Raw genomic sequence first — 19,656 nt, 5'->3', positions numbered from 1 at the left:
CACCTAGCACAGAAAACGTAGTATACCATGCAAATTTGAATTGATCGAATAATAAAGATCGGAAGTGGATAACAATTCTTGCTGTGAACCTTATAGGTAGGAAGAGAGCTTGGTACAAAAGGATTAAGAGTGGGGAAGACGGTTCAAAGCAAGAAGTCGTCCTACTGGTTAGAAATGTTAAAACAAGAAATGCGGTCAAAAATAAACTATGAAGTTCTCATAGCAGGGAGGGCAAAGACAAATCCTAAAGGTTTTTTCAGTTATATCAAACAAAGATTAGGGAAAGGATAGGTCCATTAAAAACGGAGACAGGGCAGATAACTGATAATGACAAAGAGATGAGTAGAATTTTTAATAAATATTTTATCTCTGTATTTACTAAAGAGTAACTTAAGGGGCCTGGTGACTGGAGATTTTTCCAAATATGAAATATAGTGAAAACAATCTAAATGAATCTCCCGTTATTTGGTATCAACGAAGTGAAAATTTCATCGGAATGTGTTAAGAAATGATTTTTTTAAATTCATGCGTGCACGACAGGCGGCAACCAGTACTAATATTAACGATAACATCTCCTATTTACTGGCAATTAGGAATAAAGAAATGCAAGCACATCTCCGATGCACAAAGAAGAAAATCATTAATAAGAAAGGTTTCCAAAGTTGGTATTCAGCTGATGACACCTGGAGGGTCAGATTTCTCCCATAATAATGAGTATGTTATTATGCAGTATTTATTATATATCATATAAATACATTGCTCAATTGCAATATTTGTTATGTCTCTTTGTCTGAAAGTTGACAACTACATTTTTCTCCTTTATTTTTTATGCGGATGTTGTTGTAACTTCTACATCTTGGAGAATGTATATCCGGCACTAAGCATGAGAAGTTGGAACGAAATGGGTCAACATGTTATTAAGCCACAGGTGGCAGAAGTAGTGACTGTTATTTGTTTTGGCCGATTTATTTCAAGATTTATTTCAATTTTCAAGAATGAAGATAGATCACTTGCGTCCAACTATCGGCAAATTATCTAAGCGTCGATTGTGGGAAAGTTACTTGAATCAATAACTGCAAATACCATGCATCTTCATCTCGAATAACATAGTAATAATAGGTAGTAATAACCGTAGTAATATTATTATAGCAATAATGTAAGGATTAGTGAAGGAACTGATAAATCTAGATGGAATTCTGAGAGCAGAGAGAGAAATATCTCCGTATGACAGAATTCGTACGGAGTACGATTCATGGTACGACAGAATTATGTCGAGGAGGTACGACAGCTGAAATAACATCAAGACGAAACGAAAGAGGAGGCCAATATTAAAAAGACCTCGTCGTGGAAAGTCGTAAAGGACAGGGGTCTTAAGAAGACCTTCACAAGGCCGCCTACAGACGCCCTAACGACTACAAATTCATTTGCCGTGGTGGAAGACGAGTGCTGTGGTGAGCCTGCAGTTCACTCGAAAAGGAAATCAAAGAAGAGCAATGAAGCGCAAGCCCCTCAAGGTGCTCAGAAAGTTAAGGAGGCATCTAAGCAAATTTTGGTTGTGGGAGATTCCCAGGTGAGGTACTTAGACAAACCGTTTTGTGCTAGAAATAGGGGGAACAGGTTAAGGGTTTGCTATCCCGGAGCTGGAATTGGTGACATTATAAACAACATGAATGATATTATGGCTGGAAATGGAAATAATCCCATTATTTGTTTTAGCACCGGAGGAAATGTTGTTGGTCGAGTTAGGAGTGAAGACTGATTCAGAGGTATAAAACAGCTTTTGATTTGTTGATTTGTGGAACCAATTGCCGCGTAACGTGGTGGAAGTGGGGTCCATCGATTGTTTCAAGCGCGGGTTGGACATGTATATGAGTGGGTTTGGGAGGTTATAGATAGGAGCTGCCTCGTGGCCAATGGGCCTTCTGCGGTTGCCTTTGTTCTTATGCTCTTAACTTAATTACAAATATTCTACGCAAAGCACAGGAAAGTACTATGCCTCACAAATTGAATAGATCAAACACAAATGTCCTGAAATGGATAACAAAGGATCTGAAAACCTTATACGTAGAAAGAGAGCTTGGTACAAAGGGATTAAGAATGGGGAAGTCAGTTTTGAACAAGAATTCGCACAACTGGTTAGAAATGTTAAAAAAGAGATAAGGAGAGCAAAAAGAAACTATGAAGTTCGTATAGCAGGCCAAGCAAAGGCAAATCCTAAAAGTTTTTTTCAGTTATATCGAACAAAGGTGAGGGACAGGATAGGTCCATTAAAAACCGAGACAGGTCAGTTAACTGAGAAGAGTTAAGTTAATGTTAATGTTGTAATGTTAATGAAGAAGAGATGAGTAGTATTTTTATTAAATCTTTTATCTCTGTATTTACTAATGAAGAACTTAACTCTATGCCTTCAGTCGAACAAGTCTATGTGTGTGGTGACAAGGACAGGTTGACTAGTTTAGCATTTACCAGGGAGGATGTAATTAAACAAATAGTAAAACTAAAACCAAACAAATCTCCAGGGCCGGATGAAGTGTTTCCGGCCCTGGATGAAGTGAAGTGTAATTGACGATTGCTTTCTTACGCAACACGTTAAGGAACCAACGCGGGAAAATAATATTTTAGAATTAGTGTTAACTAACAGGGAAACACAAATTAATGACATCGAAATAGGAAGTGAGCTAGGGAACAGTGATCACAAAGAAATCAGATTTAGCATAGAATGGAATAGAACATAAGAACATAAGAACAAAGGTAATTGCAGAAGGCCTATTGGCCCATTCGAGGCAGCTCCTATCTATAACCACCCAATCCCACTCATATACTTGTCCAACCTGCGCTTGAAACAATCGAGGGACCCCACCTCCACCACGTTACGCGGTAATTGGTTCCACAAATCAACAACCCTGTTACTGAACCAGTATTTACCCAAGTCTTTCCTAAATCTAAACTTATCCAATTTATACCCATTGTTTCGTGTTCTGTTTTATGTTGATATTTTTAATACCCTATTAATATCCCCCCTGTTATGTCCATTCATCCACTTGTAAACCTCTATCATGTCACCCCTAACGCTTCGCCTTTCCAGTATGTGTGTGTGGGTGCGTGCGTGCGTTGAGCTCTGGCTCTTTGGTCCCGCCTCTCAACTGTTAATCAACAGTTGTACATGTTCCTGAGCCTATTGGGCTCTATCATATCTACACTTGAAACTGTGTATGGAGTCAGCCTCCACCACATCGCTTCCCAATGCATTCCATTTGTCAACCACTCTGACACTAAAAAAGTTCTTTCTAATATCTCTGTGGCTCATTTGGGCACTCAGTTTCCACCTGTGTCCCCTAGTGCGTGTGCCCCTTGTGTTAAACAGCCTGTCTTTATCAACCCTGTCGATAGAGTTGCGAAAGACAGGGGCCTTAAGAAGACTTTGATAAAGCCGCCTTCAAACGCCATAGCAACTTCTAATTCATTTGACGTTTTGGAGGACGAGTGCTGTGGAGAGACTGTGGATCGCGCAAAAGGGAAAGCAACGAAGAGAAAGGAAGCGCAGGCCCCTCAGAAAGTAAAGGAAGTACCTAAGCAAACATTAGTTGTGGGAGATTCCCAGATAAGGTATTTGGATAGAACGTTTTGTGCTAGAGATAGGGGGAACAGGTTAAGGGTTTGCTATCCCGGAGCTGGCATTGGTGATATTATAAACAACATGAATGATATTATGGCTGGTAATGGGAACAATCCCATTATTTGCATTAGCGTGGGAGGAAATGATGTTGGTCGAGTTAGGAGTGAGGAACTGATTCAGAGGTATAAAACAGCCATAGAGTTAGTTAGGAGCAAGGGAGGAATCCCGATCATATGTGGCATTCTTCCAAGAAAGGGAGTGGGAAATGAATGGATATCGAGGGCACTTGGTGTCAATTGCCGGCTGGAAAGATATTGCAAATCAAATGCAATATCTTTCATAGACAACTGGGAACACTTCTATGGAAGAAATGAAATGTATGCTCGTGATGGGGTGCATCTATCGAGAGCTGGGGTTGTTGCTGTTGCGAACTCGTTAGAAGAAGTGGTTAGAGGTGTTTGTTTGGGTTTAAACTGTTAGTAGATAGAGGTATGGGAATTGATTTGGAGGAAGGAGGTAATAAAAGTATGTGTTTGTGGGAGAAAGGAATTGGCAAAACGATCAGGGAAAGAGAAGGTCCGCAAAATAACAATTCACTTAGGGTATATTACACTAACAGTAGAAGTCTAAGAAATAAAATTAACGAATTAAATGCTCTTGTCTGCACAGAAAGAATAGATATTATTGCACTTACCGAAACGTGGATGAATGTAGAAAATAGAGAACTATTAGCTGAATATCAAATATATGGATTTAAACTATTTCACACAGATAGATATATTAGACGAGGAGGTGGAGTAGCCATATATGTTAGGGACAATTTGAAATGTAGTCTCAAAGAGGGAATCAAAACAGAGCCACACACAGAAACTATTTGGATTGAATTAAACGAAAAAGCTAATAATATTATAATAGGAGTAATATATAGGCCACCAAATTTAGACAGAATGGAAGCAAAGCATCTATGGGATGAAATATCTAGAGCATCTAGATCTAACAGTATTTATGTCATGGGTGACTTTAATTTTAGCGCAATAAACTGGTTGAACAAAACAGGGAATAGTGAAGCAGAAGATTTTCTAGAATTAATTGACGATTGCTTTCTTACGCAACACATTAAGGAACCAACACGGGAAAATAATATTTTAGATTTAGTGTTAACTAACAGGGAAACGCAAATTAATGACATCGAAATAGGGAGTGAGCTAGGGAGCAGTGATCACAAAGAAATCAGATTTAGCATAGAATGGAATAGACCAGTAGGAGAAAATTCTGTTAAAGTGCCAGATTTTCGAAAAGCTGATTTTAATAGCCTAAGAAATTTTTTGGGTCAAATTGATTGGAAAGTCTTGGGTATGGGGTGGGGGCCGGTCTTGGAGCGAGACATGAACCCAGCGATAGGTGACTTAAATGGGGATTTCGATGTGGATTCAATATATAACTTATTTAAGAATATTCTAAACAAAGCACAGGAACGTAGTATACCATACAAATTGAATAGATCGAATACTAATGACCCAAAGTGGATAACAAAGAATTTGAAGAACCTTATAGGTAAAAAGAGAGCTTGGTACAAAAGGATTAAAAATGGGGAGGTCACTTTAGAACAGGAATTCGTACAACTGGTTAGAAATGTTAAAAAAGAGATAAGGAAAGCAAAAAGAAACTATGAAGTTCGCATAGCAGGGCAAGCAAAGACAAATCCTAAAGGGTTTTTTCAGTTATATCGTACCAAGACTAGGGAAAGGATAGGTCCATTAAAAACTGAGACAGGTCAAATAACAGATAGTGATGAAGAGATGAGTAGTATTTTTAATAAATATTTTGTATCTGTATTTACTAAAGAGGAACTTAACAACATGCCTTCAGCCGAACAAGTCTATGTGGGTGGGGACGAGGACAGGTTGACGAGTTTAGCAGTTACCAGGGAGGATGTTCTTAAACAAATAGTAAAACTCAAACCAAACAAATCCCCAGGGCCGGATGAAGTGTTTGCCAGGGTGCTTAAAGAATGCAAAGAGGAGCTTTGTGACCCACTGTCAACCATATTTAATAAATCAATAGAGACAGGCAGAGTGCCAGAGTTTTGGAAAGTTGCTAATGTGATACCAGTTTTTAAGAAAGGAGATAGATCACTTGCGTCTAACTATCGACCAATTAGCCTAACGTCTATTGTGGGAAAGTTACTCGAATCTATAATAGCAAATAAAATTCGTCTTCATCTTGAAAAACATAAATTAATAATTGAGTCGCAACATGGTTTTATAAATGGCCGTTCATGTTTAACAAATTTGTTATCTTTTTATTCTAGCATTGTTGAGGCAGTTGATAGTGGTAAGGATTGCGATGTTGTGTACCTTGACTTTAGCAAAGCTTTTGATACAGTGCCACATGAAAGACTGATTAAAAAGATAGAGTCTCATGGTATTGGGGGTGCTATATTAAGCTGGATTAGGGCATGGCTATACCAAAGGAAACAGAGAGTTAGTATAAATGGAATCAAGTCAGAGTGGGAAAATGTTGTAAGTGGAGTGCCTCAAGGCTCTGTCCTGGGACCTCTGTTGTTTATAATATATATAAATGATTTAGATTCAGGTTTGAGTAGCAACATTTGCAAATTTGCCGATGATACGAAAATCGGTAGGGAAATTAATTCGGAGGAGGACTCACTATCACTTCAAGTTGATCTAGATAGGGTTTTGAAATGGTCAAAGGATTGGCAGATGCAGTTTAATGCTGATAAATGTAAAGTTCTGAGGTTAGGTAATGATGATAGAGTTACAAGATACGAGCTAGATGGTGTTGTGATTGCGAAGTCGGATTGCGAAAGGGATCTGGGAGTTATGATTAGTAAGAATTTAAAACAAAAGGATCAATGCATAAATGTTCGTAATAAGGCAAATCGGACACTTGGATTTATTAATCGCAGCGTTAGTAACAAGACACCTGGTGTGGTTCTCAAGCTATATCTTGCTCTAGTTAGGCCCCATTTAGATTATGCAGTTCAGTTTTGGTCGCCATATTATAGAATGGATATAAATTCACTTGAACGTGTCCAGCGTAGGATGACTAAGTTAATTCCCCAAATTAGAAATCTTTCATATGAAGAAAGATTAACAAAGCTTAAGTTGCATTCACTGGAAAGGCGAAGAGTTAGGGGTGACATGATAGAGGTTTACAAGTGGATGAATGGACATAACCGGGGGGATATTAATAGGGTATTAAAAGTATCAACACAGGACAGAACACGAAACAATGGGTATAAATTGGATAAGTTTAGATTTAGGAAAGACTTGGGTAAATACTGGTTCAGTAACAGGGTTGTTGATTTGTGGAACCAATTGCCGCGTAACATTGTGGAGGTGGGGTCCCTCGATTGTTTCAAGCACGGGTTGGACAAGTATATGAGTGGGATTGGGTGGTTATAGAATAGGAGCTGCCTCGTATGGGCCAACAGGCCTTCTGCAGTTGCCTTTGTTCTTATGTTCTTATGTTCTTATGTTCCCTTGAGGATCTTGAATGTGGTGATCATGTCCCCCCTAAGTCTTCTGTCTTCCAACGAAGTAAGGTTTAATTCCCGTAGTCTCTCCTCGTAGCTCATACCTCTCAGCTCGGGTATTAGTCTGGTGGCAAACCTTTGAACCTTTTCCATTTTAGTCTTATGCTTGACTAGATATGGACTCCATGCTGGTGCCGCATACTCCAGGATTGGTCTGACATATGTGGTATATAATGTTCTGAAAGATTCCTTACACAAGTTTCTAAAGGCCGTTCTTATGTTAGCCACCCTGGCATATGCTGCTGCTGTTATGCTCTTGATATGAGCTTCAGGGGACAGGTCTGGCGTGATATCAACCCCCAGGTCTTTCTCTCTCTCGGACTCTTGAAGTATTTCATCTCCCAAGTGATGCCTTGTATCTGGTCTCCTGCTTCCTACCCCTATCTTCATTACATTACATTTGCTTGGACTGAACTCTAACAGCCATTTGTGCGACCATTCCTGCAGCTTGTCCAGGTCTTCTTGCAGCCTCAAGCTGTCCTCCTCTGTCTTAATCCTTCTTATAATTTTGGCGTCGTCAGCAAACATTGAGAGGAATGAGTCTATACCCTCTGGGAGATCATTTACGTATATCAGAAACAGGATAGGTCCAAGTACAGAGCCCTGTGGGACTCCACTGGTGACTTCACGCCAGTCTGAGGTCTCACCCCTGACTATAACTCTCTGCTTCCTATTGCTTAGGTACTCCCTGATCCACTGGAGCGCCCTACCAGTTACTCCTGCCTGTTTCTCCAGCTTATGCATCAACCTTTTATGGGGTACTGTGTCAAAGGCTTTCCGACAGTCCAAAAAAATGCAGTCCGCCCACCCTTCTCTTTCTTATTTAATCTTTGTCACTTGATCGTAGAATTCTATCAATCCTGTAAGGCAAGTTTTACCCTCCCTGAACCCATGTTGATGGGTTGTCACGAAGTCTCTTCTCTCCAGATGTGTTACTAGGTTTTTTCTCACAATCTTCTCCATCACCTTGCATGGTATACAAGTTAAGGACACTGGCCTGTAGTTCAGTGCCTCTTGTCTGTCACCCTTTTTGTATATTGGTACTACATTAGCAGCCTTCCATATTTCTGGTAAGTCCCCCGTTTCCAGTGACCTACTATACACTATGGAGAGTGGTAGGCAAAGTGCTCCTGCACACTCTTTCAATACCCATGGCGAGATTCCAGCCGGCCCAACAGCTTTTCTCACATCCAGCTCCAATAGGAGCTTCTTGACCTCATCTCTTGTAATTTCGAACCTATCTAAGGTCACCTGGTTTGCTGCCACCTCTTCTAGCGCCGCGACATCTCCCTGTTCTATTGTAAAGACCTCCTGGAACCTTTTGTTGAGTTCTTCACACACCTCTTTGTCATTCTCTGTGTACCTGTCCTCGCCCACCCTAAGTTTCATCACCTGTTCCTTCACTCTTGTCTTCCTCCTGATGTGACTGCGTAGTAGCTTTGGTTCGGTCTTGGCTTTATTAGCTATATCATTTTCATACCTTTTCTCAGCTGCTCTTCTCACACTGACGTACTCGTTCCTGGTTCTCTGGTATCTCACTCTACTTTCTGGTGTTCTGTTATTACGGAAGTTTCTCCATGCCCTTTTGTTCAGCTCCTTTGCTTTCATACATTCCTTATTAAACCTTGGATTCTTCCTTTGCTTCTGTTTTTTTCTGTCGGGCTGTGTGTGCTTGCACTTTTTCTGTGTGTGTGTGTGTGTGTGTGTGTGTGTGTGTGTGTGTGTGTGTGTGTGTGTGTGTGTGTGTGTGTGTGTGTGTGTGTGTGTGTGTGTGTGTGTGGGTGGGTGGGTGGGTGGGTGGGGTGCGTGCGTGCGTGCGTGAGTGCGTTGAGCTCTGGCTCTTTGGTCCCGCATCTCAACTGTCAATCAACAGGTGTACAGGTTCCTGGGCCTATTGGGCTCTATCATATCTACACTTGAAACTGTGTATGGAGTCAGCCTCCAACACATCACTTCCTAATGCATTCCATTTGTCAACCACTCTGACACTAAAAAAGTTCTTTCTAATATCTCTGTGGCTCATTTGGGAACTCAGTTTCCACCAGTGTCCCCTAGTGCGTGTGCCCCTTGTGTTAAACAGCCTGTCTTTATCAACCCTGTCGATTCCCTTGAGGATCTTGAATGTGGTGATCATGTCCCCCCTAAGTCTTCTGTCTTCCAACGAAGTGAGGTTTAATTCCCGTAGTCTCTCCTCGTAGCTCATACCTCTCAGCTCGGGTACTAGTCTGGTGGCAAACCTTTGAACCTTTTCCATTTTAATCTTATGCTTGACTAGATATGGACTCCATGCTGGTGCCGCATACTCCAGGATTGGTCTGACATTTGTGGTATATAACGTTCTGAAAGATTCCTTACACAAGTTTCTAAAGGCCGTTCTTATGTTAGCCAACCTGGCATATGCTGCTGCTGTTATCCTCTTGATATGAGCTTCAGGGGACAGGTCTGGCGTGATATCAACCCCCATGTCTTTCTCTCTCTCGGACTCTTGAAGTATTTCATCTCCCAAGTGATACCTTGTTTCTGGTCTCCTGCTTCCTACCCCTATCTTCATTACATTACATTTGCTTGGATTGAACTCTAACAGCCATTTGTTCGACCATTCCTGCAGTTTGTCCAGGTCTTCTTGCAGCCTCAAGCTGTCCTCCTCTGTCTTAATCCTTCTCATAATTTTGGCGTCGTCAGCAAACATTGAGAGGAATGAGTCTATACCCTCTGGGAGATCATTTACGTATATCAGAAACAGGATAGGTCCAAGTACAGAGCCCTGTGGGACTCCGCTGGTGACTTCACGCCAGTCTGAGGTCTCACCCCTCACTATAACTCTCTGCTTCCTATTGCTTAGGTACTCCCATATCCACTGGAGCGCCCTACCAGTTACTCCTGCCTGTTTCTCCAGCTTATGCATCAACCTTTTATGGGGTACTGTGTCAAAGGCTTTCCGACAGTCCAAAAAAATGCAGTCCGCCCACCCTTCTCTTTCTTGTTTAATCTTTGTCACCTGATCGTCGAATTCTATCAATCCTGTAAGGCAAGATTTACCCTCCCTGAACCCATGTTGATGGGTTGTCACGAAGTCTCTTCTCTCCAGATGTGTTACTAGGTTTTTTCTCACAATCTTCTCCATCACCTTGCATGGTATACAAGTTAAGGACACTGGCCTGTAGTTCAGTGCCTCTTGTCTGTCACCCTTTTTGTATATTGGTACTACATTAGCAGTATTCCATATTTCTGGTAGGTTCCCCGTTTCCAGTGACCTACTATACACTATGGAGAGTGGTAGGCAAAGTGCTCCTGCACACTCTTTCAATACCCATGGCGAGATTCCATCCGGCCCAACAGCTTTTCTCACATCCAGCTCCAATAGGAGCTTCTTGACCTCATCTCTTGTAATTTCGAACCTATCTAAGGTCACCTGGTTTGCTGCCACCTCTTCTAGCGCCGCGACATCTCCCTGTTCTATTGTAAAGACCTCCTGGAACCTTTTGTTGAGTTCTTCACACACCTCTTTGTCATTCTCTGTGTACCTGTTCTCGCCTACCCTAAGTTTCATTACCTGTTCCTTCACTGTTGTCTTCCTCCTGATGTGACTGTGTAGTAGCTTTGGTTCGGTCTTGGCTTTATTAGCTATATCATTTTCATACCTTTTCTCAGCTGCTCTTCTCACACTGACGTACTCGTTCCTGGTTCTCTGGTATCTCACTCTACTTTCTGGTGTTCTGTTATTACGGAAGTTCCTCCATGCCCTTTTGTTCAGCTCCTTTGTTTTCATACATTCCTTATTAAACCACGGATTATTCCTTTGCTTCTCTGTTTTTTCCTGTTGGGCTGTGTGTGCTTGCACTTTTCCTGTGTGTCACACACACACACACACACACACACAAGTGTGTGTGTGTGTGCGTGTGTGTGTGGGAAAGGAGGGGGACGGGAATATGGAAGAAGGGGACGGTATAAGGGGGCATAAGAGAAGGGGATGGGTAAGAGAAGGGGATGAGGAGGAGGGTAGAGAGAGAAGGGGTAAGAGAAGGGGAAGAGAGGAGGGTAAGAGAAGGGGAAGAGAGGTGGGGTAAGTGAAGGGGCTAAGGAGGGGAGAGGGGCAAGAGAAGGGTGGTTGCGGAGGAGGGGGGTTGAGGTGGAGGGGAAAGAGGAGGGAAAGACGGGAGGGGTAAGAGAAAGGGACGAGGAAGAAGGGGAAGAGAAGGGGATGAGGAGGAAAGGAAAGAGGAGGGGGAAATGGGTGGGGTAAAAGAAGGGTGGATGCCTCCGAATCCATCCTCCCCCATCCCCCCTTCCTCTCCCCCCTCCCTCTTCCCCTTCCTTCTCTTACTCTTCCCCTCTTCTCCCTCCTCTTCCCCCTTCCTCCTCATCCCCCTTCTCTTACCACTCCCCGTCAGCTCCTAGTGTTCCCCTGAAACACCATCTACACTACACACGACTAACATCACTGTAACCATCTACACTACACACCACCATCACTGTAACCATCTACACTACACACCACCATCACTGTAACCATCTACACTACACACCACCATCATCACTTTAACCATCAACACTACACACGACCATCACTGTAACCATCTACACTACACACCACCATCACTGTAACCATCTACACTACACACGACTAACATCACTGTAACCATCTACACTACACACCACCATCACTGTAACCATCTACACTACACACCACCATCACTGTAACCATCTACACTACACACGACTAACATCACTGTAACCGTCTACATTACACACCACCATCACTGTAACCATCTACACTACACACCACCATCATCACTTTAACCATCAACACTACACACGACCATCACTGTAACCATCTACACTACACACCACCATCACTGTAACCATCTACACTACACACAGCTATCAACACTGTAACCATCTACACTACATACGATCATCAACACTGTAACCATCATCGCTGTAACCATCTACACTACATACGATCATCAACACTGTAACCATCTTTATTCACAACCAACATCACCATAACCATCTCATCACTGTAACTATACACTATTCACAATCAGTGTCACTGTAACCATCTACACCATATTCTCCTCTTGGTTCCAACTGAAGCCTACTCTCTCCCTCACACACACACACACACACACACACACACACACACACACACACACACACACACACACACACACACACACACACACACACACACACACACACACACACACACACACACACACACACACACACACACACACACACACACACACACACACACCAGGGTACCTATTTACTGCTAGGTAACATGGGCATCAGGGTGAAAGAAACTTTGCCCATTTGCTTCTACCTGGTTCAGGAATCGAACCCGGGCCACAGAATTACGAGTCCAGCGCGCTGTCTAAAGCTGCCGCCAGTTGGGTGAGTGTGGAGCACATAACTGTAAAGATGCCTCCCAGTTGGGTGGGTGTGGAGCACATGACTGTAAAGCTGCCGCCCAGTTGGGTAGGTGTGGAGCACATGACTGTAAAGCTGCCGCCCAGTTGGGTGGGTGTGGAGCACATGACTGTAAAGCTGCCGCCCAGTTGGGTGGGTGTGGAGCACATGACTGTAAAGCTGCCGCCCAGTTGGGTGGGTGTGGAGCACATGACTGTAAAGCTGCCGACCAGTTGGGTGGGTGTGGAGCACATGACTGTAAAGCTGCCGCCTAGTTGGGTGGGTGTGCAGCAAGACTAGTAACTGTGTGACTCACCATAGATGTAAAGTGCCTTGTATAGTGACTGTTGTGAGCCTCTTGTTGAATCACCTGTGTTATATAAAGATTATCTATGTGTATATGTATTTGTGTATATGTATTTGTGTAAATGATTGTATATACTGTATATGTATAAGTATATGTAACATTAACAATTGTGTAACTATCTCCAGAGGATTGTCACTTTCTTAGCTAAAGGAACTCTGGGGTTCAGTTCCGAACCCATTATGTGCTTCTGTAACCCTTTCCACCACCGCCCACGGCTTGGGTATGGGGTGCATAATAAAGAGAGGATCCATCAAGAAAGAGAAGATGTTTTTCAACCTGACAATATTTAGCCCATAACTATATTCCGGATCATCCAGGATATATAATGAACGTTAGTGGGGCTGTATCCTAGTCAGTCAGGTTAAGATCAACCACCAGCCTTCCTCCCATCAACACCGTCAAGATGGAGTACTCGGAGTATTCCTGTAAGAGACTCATCTCACATTTCGACTGCCCAGACCCAGCCCCAAAGAGGAGAAAATTAGAAGACGGCTGGGAGGGTAGCTGGGAGGACGTGGCCTCCTACGTGCGCAAGATTGTGGACGTCTGGGACCATCTGTGGGACTACACGAGACAACAAGTTGGGAAGGACTGGGAATACATGGATATATGAAGTCTTTACTTTTTTGTTTGTTTTGATAATAACTTTGTATATTTTTTTGTAAAATAGATTAAAATAAAGACAGTGTGTATTCACCTAGTTTTATTCACCTACTTGTGTCTCTGGGGGTTGAACTCTGCTCTTTCCGCCCCCCTCCTCTCAACTGTCCTGTTTCACACACACACACACACATTCACACACCAGGAAGCAGCCCGTAATAGCTGTCTAACTTATAGGTACCTATTTACTGCTAGGTAACAGAGGCATCAGAGTGAAAAAAACTCTGCCCATCTGTTTTCCACCGGCGCCGGGAATCGAACCCCGACCACAGGATTACGTATCCAGTGTGCTATATGCTCAGCCACCAGTGCCTTCCCACACACACACACACACACACACACACACACACACACACGCACACACACACACACATACACCACACACACACACACTGTACTCACCTATTTGTGCCTGCAGGATCGAGCATTGACTCTTGGATCCCGCCTTTCTAGCCATCAGTTATTTACAGCAATTACTCCTGTCCCATTAAGTGCATTCCATTTTTCCGCTACTCTCACGCTAAAAGAAAACTTCCTAACATTTTTTTGACTTATCTGAGTGTCCAGCTTCTACCCATATCCCCTCGTTCTGTTACTATTACGTGTGAACATTTAGTCTATTTCCACTTTGTCAATTCGCCTGAGCATTTATACGTTTTTAGCCTAATTATTCTTTCAAGTATTTTGCAAGGGATGCTTGTCAATGATACGGTCTGTAGTTAAGTGCCTCCTCCCTATCTCCTTTCATGAAAATCGGTACGACATTTGCCTTCTTCCAGTAAGTGGGCAACACGCAATACACACACACCCTGTGTACTCACCTATTTGTGCTTGCGGGGGTTGAGCTTTGTCTCTTTGGTCCCGCCTCTCAACTGTCAATCAACTGGTGTATAGATTTCCGAGCCTACTGGGCTCTATCATATATACTTTTGAAACTGTGTATGGAGTCTGCCTCCACCACATCACTTCCTAATGCATTCCATTTATTAACTAGTCTGATACTGAAAACGTTCTTTCTAATATCTCTGTGGCGCATTTGGGCACTCAGCTTCCACCTGTGTCCTGTACCACATGCGTGTACCACATGTGTTAAATAATCCATCCTTGTCCACCCTGTCAATTCCCCTGAGAATTTTGGATATGGTGATCATTTCTCCCCGAGCTCTTCTGTCTTCCAGCGACGTGAGGTGCAGTTCTCGTAGTCTGTCCTCATAACTCATGCCTCTTAGGCATGAGTTATTAGGACAGCCTAGTGGCATAGCCTAGTGGCATACCTCTGAACTTTTTCCAGCTTCGTCTTGTGCTTGACTAGATAGATATGGGGCTGCATACTCCAGGATTGGCCTTACATATGTGGTATACAAGGTTCTGAAGGATTCCTTACACAGGTTTCTGAAAGCAGTTCTGATGTTAGCCAGCCTCGCATAGGCCGCTGATGTTATTCTTTTGATGTGGGCTTCGGGAGACAGGGTTGGTGTGATACCCGATTTCTTTTTTTTTTTTTTTTTTTTTTTTGAGATATATACAAGAGTTGTTACATTCATGTACAGCCACTAGTACGCGTAGCGTTTCGGGCAGGTCCCTGGAATACGATCCCCTGCCGCGAAGAATCGTTTTTTCATCCAAGTACACATTTTACTGTTGCGTTAAACAGAGGCTACAGTTAAGGAATTGCGCCCAGTAAATCCTCCCCGGCCAGGATACGAACCCATGACATAGCGCTCGCGGAACGCCAGGCGAGTGTCTTACCACTACACCACGGAGACTGTTTTCAAGCACTTTGCTGATAGCCCATGGCTCAGTTATTAACCCAAATACATGAAGACCAACTGTCAGTAATCCAAGAGAGAAGGGAATTCTCAGGGAAAAGCGCCAGGCCATTACGACTATATAGCACTTGGAAAGGCTCAGGATAAGGATTTGGGATAGGACGGGGGAAAGGAATGGCGTCCACAACCACTTGGACGGTCAGGAATTTGACGCCGACCTGCATGAGGCGAGACCGTCGGTCTAGTGCAAGTGGTTGGGTAATCCAAGAGCAATCGGACATAATAATGACCCTGCGATGTAAAGCTTCAGCAATGCTCAAGATTAATCAAGATCTGTCTGCCAGAGTCGACCTCCTCCAACTAGAATTAAGGGGGCTTATTACGGGTTTCGTAAAAATTGTTCAATTTGTTTATAAATTTATTTATGAAATGGTTATAGAAAGAGCTGCAACTGGTCCAAGTTTCAGCATCACACCCTAAACAGAAAAGGAGAAAAAAAATACACAACGTATTATGCAACGAATTTTCAACATTTTCAAATAATTTCAGGGAACACATGTGTCAACTAAAATCATTTCTATAACACTCAGATATTAAATTTAGCACATAATAAAGGATTGTATCTATAAGTTTTATCAAAAAAAGTGTTTAGTGCAATAATATAATTATTCAAAGTTACCCTTCCAAAAATATGCAATATATGATGTTTATAAATTTTATAAAATCAACAAATGGACTTTGGACTAATATGTCTCGATAGGTTTATAGAAGCACAAACTCTACATATAAAGTGTAATTTGCATGTAAATTGAATAATAAATGAAAGCTCTGAAGCACTTTCAAGGTGTAAATTACTTTCCAGAGTAAAATAAAGATCCAAGTTCGGCCACCTGTAGCTGAGCTTGACTTCGACAGATTTCGTTCATAATTGGCACCCTTGCAGATAGGCATCCATTGAGCAAGGTGTGCAAGTTTCATGCAAATCCTTTGATAACAAACGAAAAAAAAATTGGCCAAAAAAAAAAGAAAAAAAAAAGAAAAAAAAAATTTACATATAAATATATTGCACATACATATTACAATTATTACAAGAGTTTGTGCTTCTACAGCACATAGTAGACATTTTAGTTGACACATGTGTTCCCTGAGATTATTTGAGAATGTTGAACATTCGTTGCATAATACGTTGTGTATTTTTTTCTCCTTTTCTGTTTAGGGTGTGATGGTGAAACTTGGACCAGTTGCAGCCCTTTCTATAACCATTTCATAAAAAAATTATAAGCAAATTGAACAACTTTTAATTTATGGGTATATGCCCCCTTAAACTCTCTCAAGACCACAGCTACTGACTTTAAACCAGCAGAAACCACTAGAAAACAGGAAGTCTTGCTACAAAAGTTTAAGAACCAACTTAACACCCTACAACAGCAACACACTATCACCCAAGACGAATCAGACCAACATAAACTCCTTGATTCTGTCGTTATCTCTTCACGTGATTTTCCCCAAGAATCTGAAAGAGAAGACTGTGCTGCCATCGTGATCCATGAATTGCAGGATGAGATAAGATATTCAATCAAAACAAGTGACATCAAATCAGCTTATAGAGTGGGTATCAAATCACCTGGTATAAATAACAGGAAAATTCGAGTTAAACTAGATAGCTGCTCCCGTAAGTCAGACCTTATCAAATCTGCAGTCTCTAGTAAATGCACTGTTTATGTGAATGAATGTCTGACCAGATTCAGACAAAATCTCTTACTTAAACTTCATGGTTTCTGCAAAAATTCCCCTGTAATTAAACATTGTTTTGTGCGAGGTGGTAAAATTATAGCTAAGAGGACGGACACTGTAAAAACCTATGTAATAACCACTGAAGCTCACCTCAATTCTTTCCTGAATGACTGTGGGATAGCTGCTGCCGAATAACCAGAATTCAAATTATAATCTCATTTAACTACCAATGTGTACTATAGCTCGGCTTTTCTTTTCAAATGGTTTTAACTTTATTTTTTAAAAAATGTCATCTTTATTATTATCTCTTTTTTGTCTTTTTTACTCCCTTGTTCCAATGTACACTGGCTTTGCCTGTGTCCTCTAGTATAAACTTCATCATTCAGTGTTCCTGAGTGTATCTCTATTTTATCTACCTCATTTTGTTTTAGTGTAACTTTAGTATTCAACTATAGTGTATTCATAATTATATTAACTAAGCTATTTGTTTTATAGATTTCTTAACTGCTTTTTTATTTTTATTGGTCATCAATTGTTATTAATTATGCCAGTTCATTTTTACTTTTCTTAAGTTCCCATTAAGTTTTTATTACTTAAATTGCCATTAAGTTTATATTACTTTAGAATTTTTATTCAATTTTTTCTTTGTAACCCAGGTTGCCTAGCCTCACCACCCTGGCTCCATTGTGCTCTTGGCTTTGCCTGTGCAATTTTGATCATTAGTGCAAATTATTACCTTCAGTGTACCATAAAGTACCTTTAAGCAACCTACCTCATTTTTGTGTATAGTTTTATATATTCTTTTTTTCATATCTAGTTATTTTATAATTATATTTTTGGCTTTTCTGTAAAACAGCTCTCTTATGCAAACCTTTATAGACCCAGACCTTAACCTCTTATCTAGTATCTATGACAATCATCACTTTATTTATCAAAATCGCAGGTATTATACAGCACATGATGTGAACAATGTTTTAGCATGTAATCACAATGTTTCTGTAATTAACTTGAATGTAAGATCTCTGAGCAAACACTTTGATGTTAATGCCCTGATCCAAACAGTTGACAACAAATTCTCTTTTGTTGTGTTTACTGAAACGTGGTTAAAAGAGGACACTACTCAACTCTACAACATACCTAACTACTCAGCAATTCACTACTGTAGTCCTATACAAAGAGATGGTGGTACTTCTGAAGTAATTAAACCTAGAGACCTTTATGAAGAGTATATATATATCTGCCTGTTTCAGAGGCACGGGTAGCGATGCTGTCCTGACTGTGGGAGCAGTCTACAGGATTCCTTACATTGATGCGACTGAATTTAGCTCTAACCTTTAAAATCTAATACTAGAGAACAGACTGAACAAAAACCACTTAATTATTTCTAGGGACTTTAACGTTGACCTCTGCGAGCCTGATAACCCTCCTGCTGCTAGTTTCCTCAACTGTATGAATTCCTGCTTCCTCATGCTCTTGGTCACTAGACATACTAGAATCAGTGACAGTACTGCCACGGCTCTTGATCACATCTGGACCAACATAACCTCTCCGCTTACTTCAGGGATAATCATTGATAGCACTACAGACCATTACCCCACATTTTTCCTAACCAACATTAACAAACTACCTCTAGAGACAAGGGAGATAGGCTTTATAGCTTTTAAGCTATAGCACAATGAATCTCCTATAGGCAATTTTATAGCTGCTGCTGCTAATATCAACTGGGAATCCGAATTGTGTAACATAGGGGACATCAACCTAGCGGTGCAATCTTTTCTTCAAAAAACTCTCAGCCTTTATATCACCCACTGTCATATGCTAACAAAACAAGTCACAACTAAAAGGCTAAACAATCCTTGGCTTATAAAGGGGATACTTAAATCCATTAATAAAAAACATGACCTTAAGAAGAAGTATAGGTTAGGAATCGTCTCCAAAGAATTTTTAATTAAATACTTATCATTGCTATCTAAAATAATTAGAGGAGCTAAAATTAAATACTACGAAGATAAATTTACCCACAGAAAGGGCAACATTAAGAAAACATGGAGCACAATTTCACAAATATTGGGATCAAAGAAGATTCTAAATAACAAACTAATACTCCTGTCCAATAACGATGGTCTGCTTTCAGTCTCTGATACTGCTATTGAGTTCAATAGGTTCTTCTCTTCCATTGGGTCATCCCTTGTAAATGATATTCCATCTTCCAGTACTAATGTTCAGGACTATCTACAGGTAACTATCCACAGCTTCTGTACCTAACGCCTGCTAATTCCACTGATGTTACTGAGATAATCCTTTCCTTTAAAACCATGTCTAGTGCCCTTGAGGAAATACCAACTCTTGTTTACAAAAAAACTCCAGATCTTTAGCTCCTGCCATTGCATTGCTCTTCAACAAGTCTCTTGAACTCGAAGCCTTTCCAGATATTCTAAAGAAAAAGCGAGAGTAACCCCAGTCCACAAATGTGGTGATCTCACTGATGTCAACAACTTCAGACCTATATCAATTATGCCAAATTTGTCAAAATTAT

This window comes from Procambarus clarkii, chromosome 19 (genome assembly GCF_040958095.1).
Source record: "Procambarus clarkii isolate CNS0578487 chromosome 19, FALCON_Pclarkii_2.0, whole genome shotgun sequence".
Lineage (NCBI taxonomy): Eukaryota > Metazoa > Arthropoda > Malacostraca > Decapoda > Cambaridae > Procambarus > Procambarus clarkii.
The sequence above is the reverse complement of the archived record's forward strand: the minus strand, read 5'-3'. Positions refer to the sequence as shown.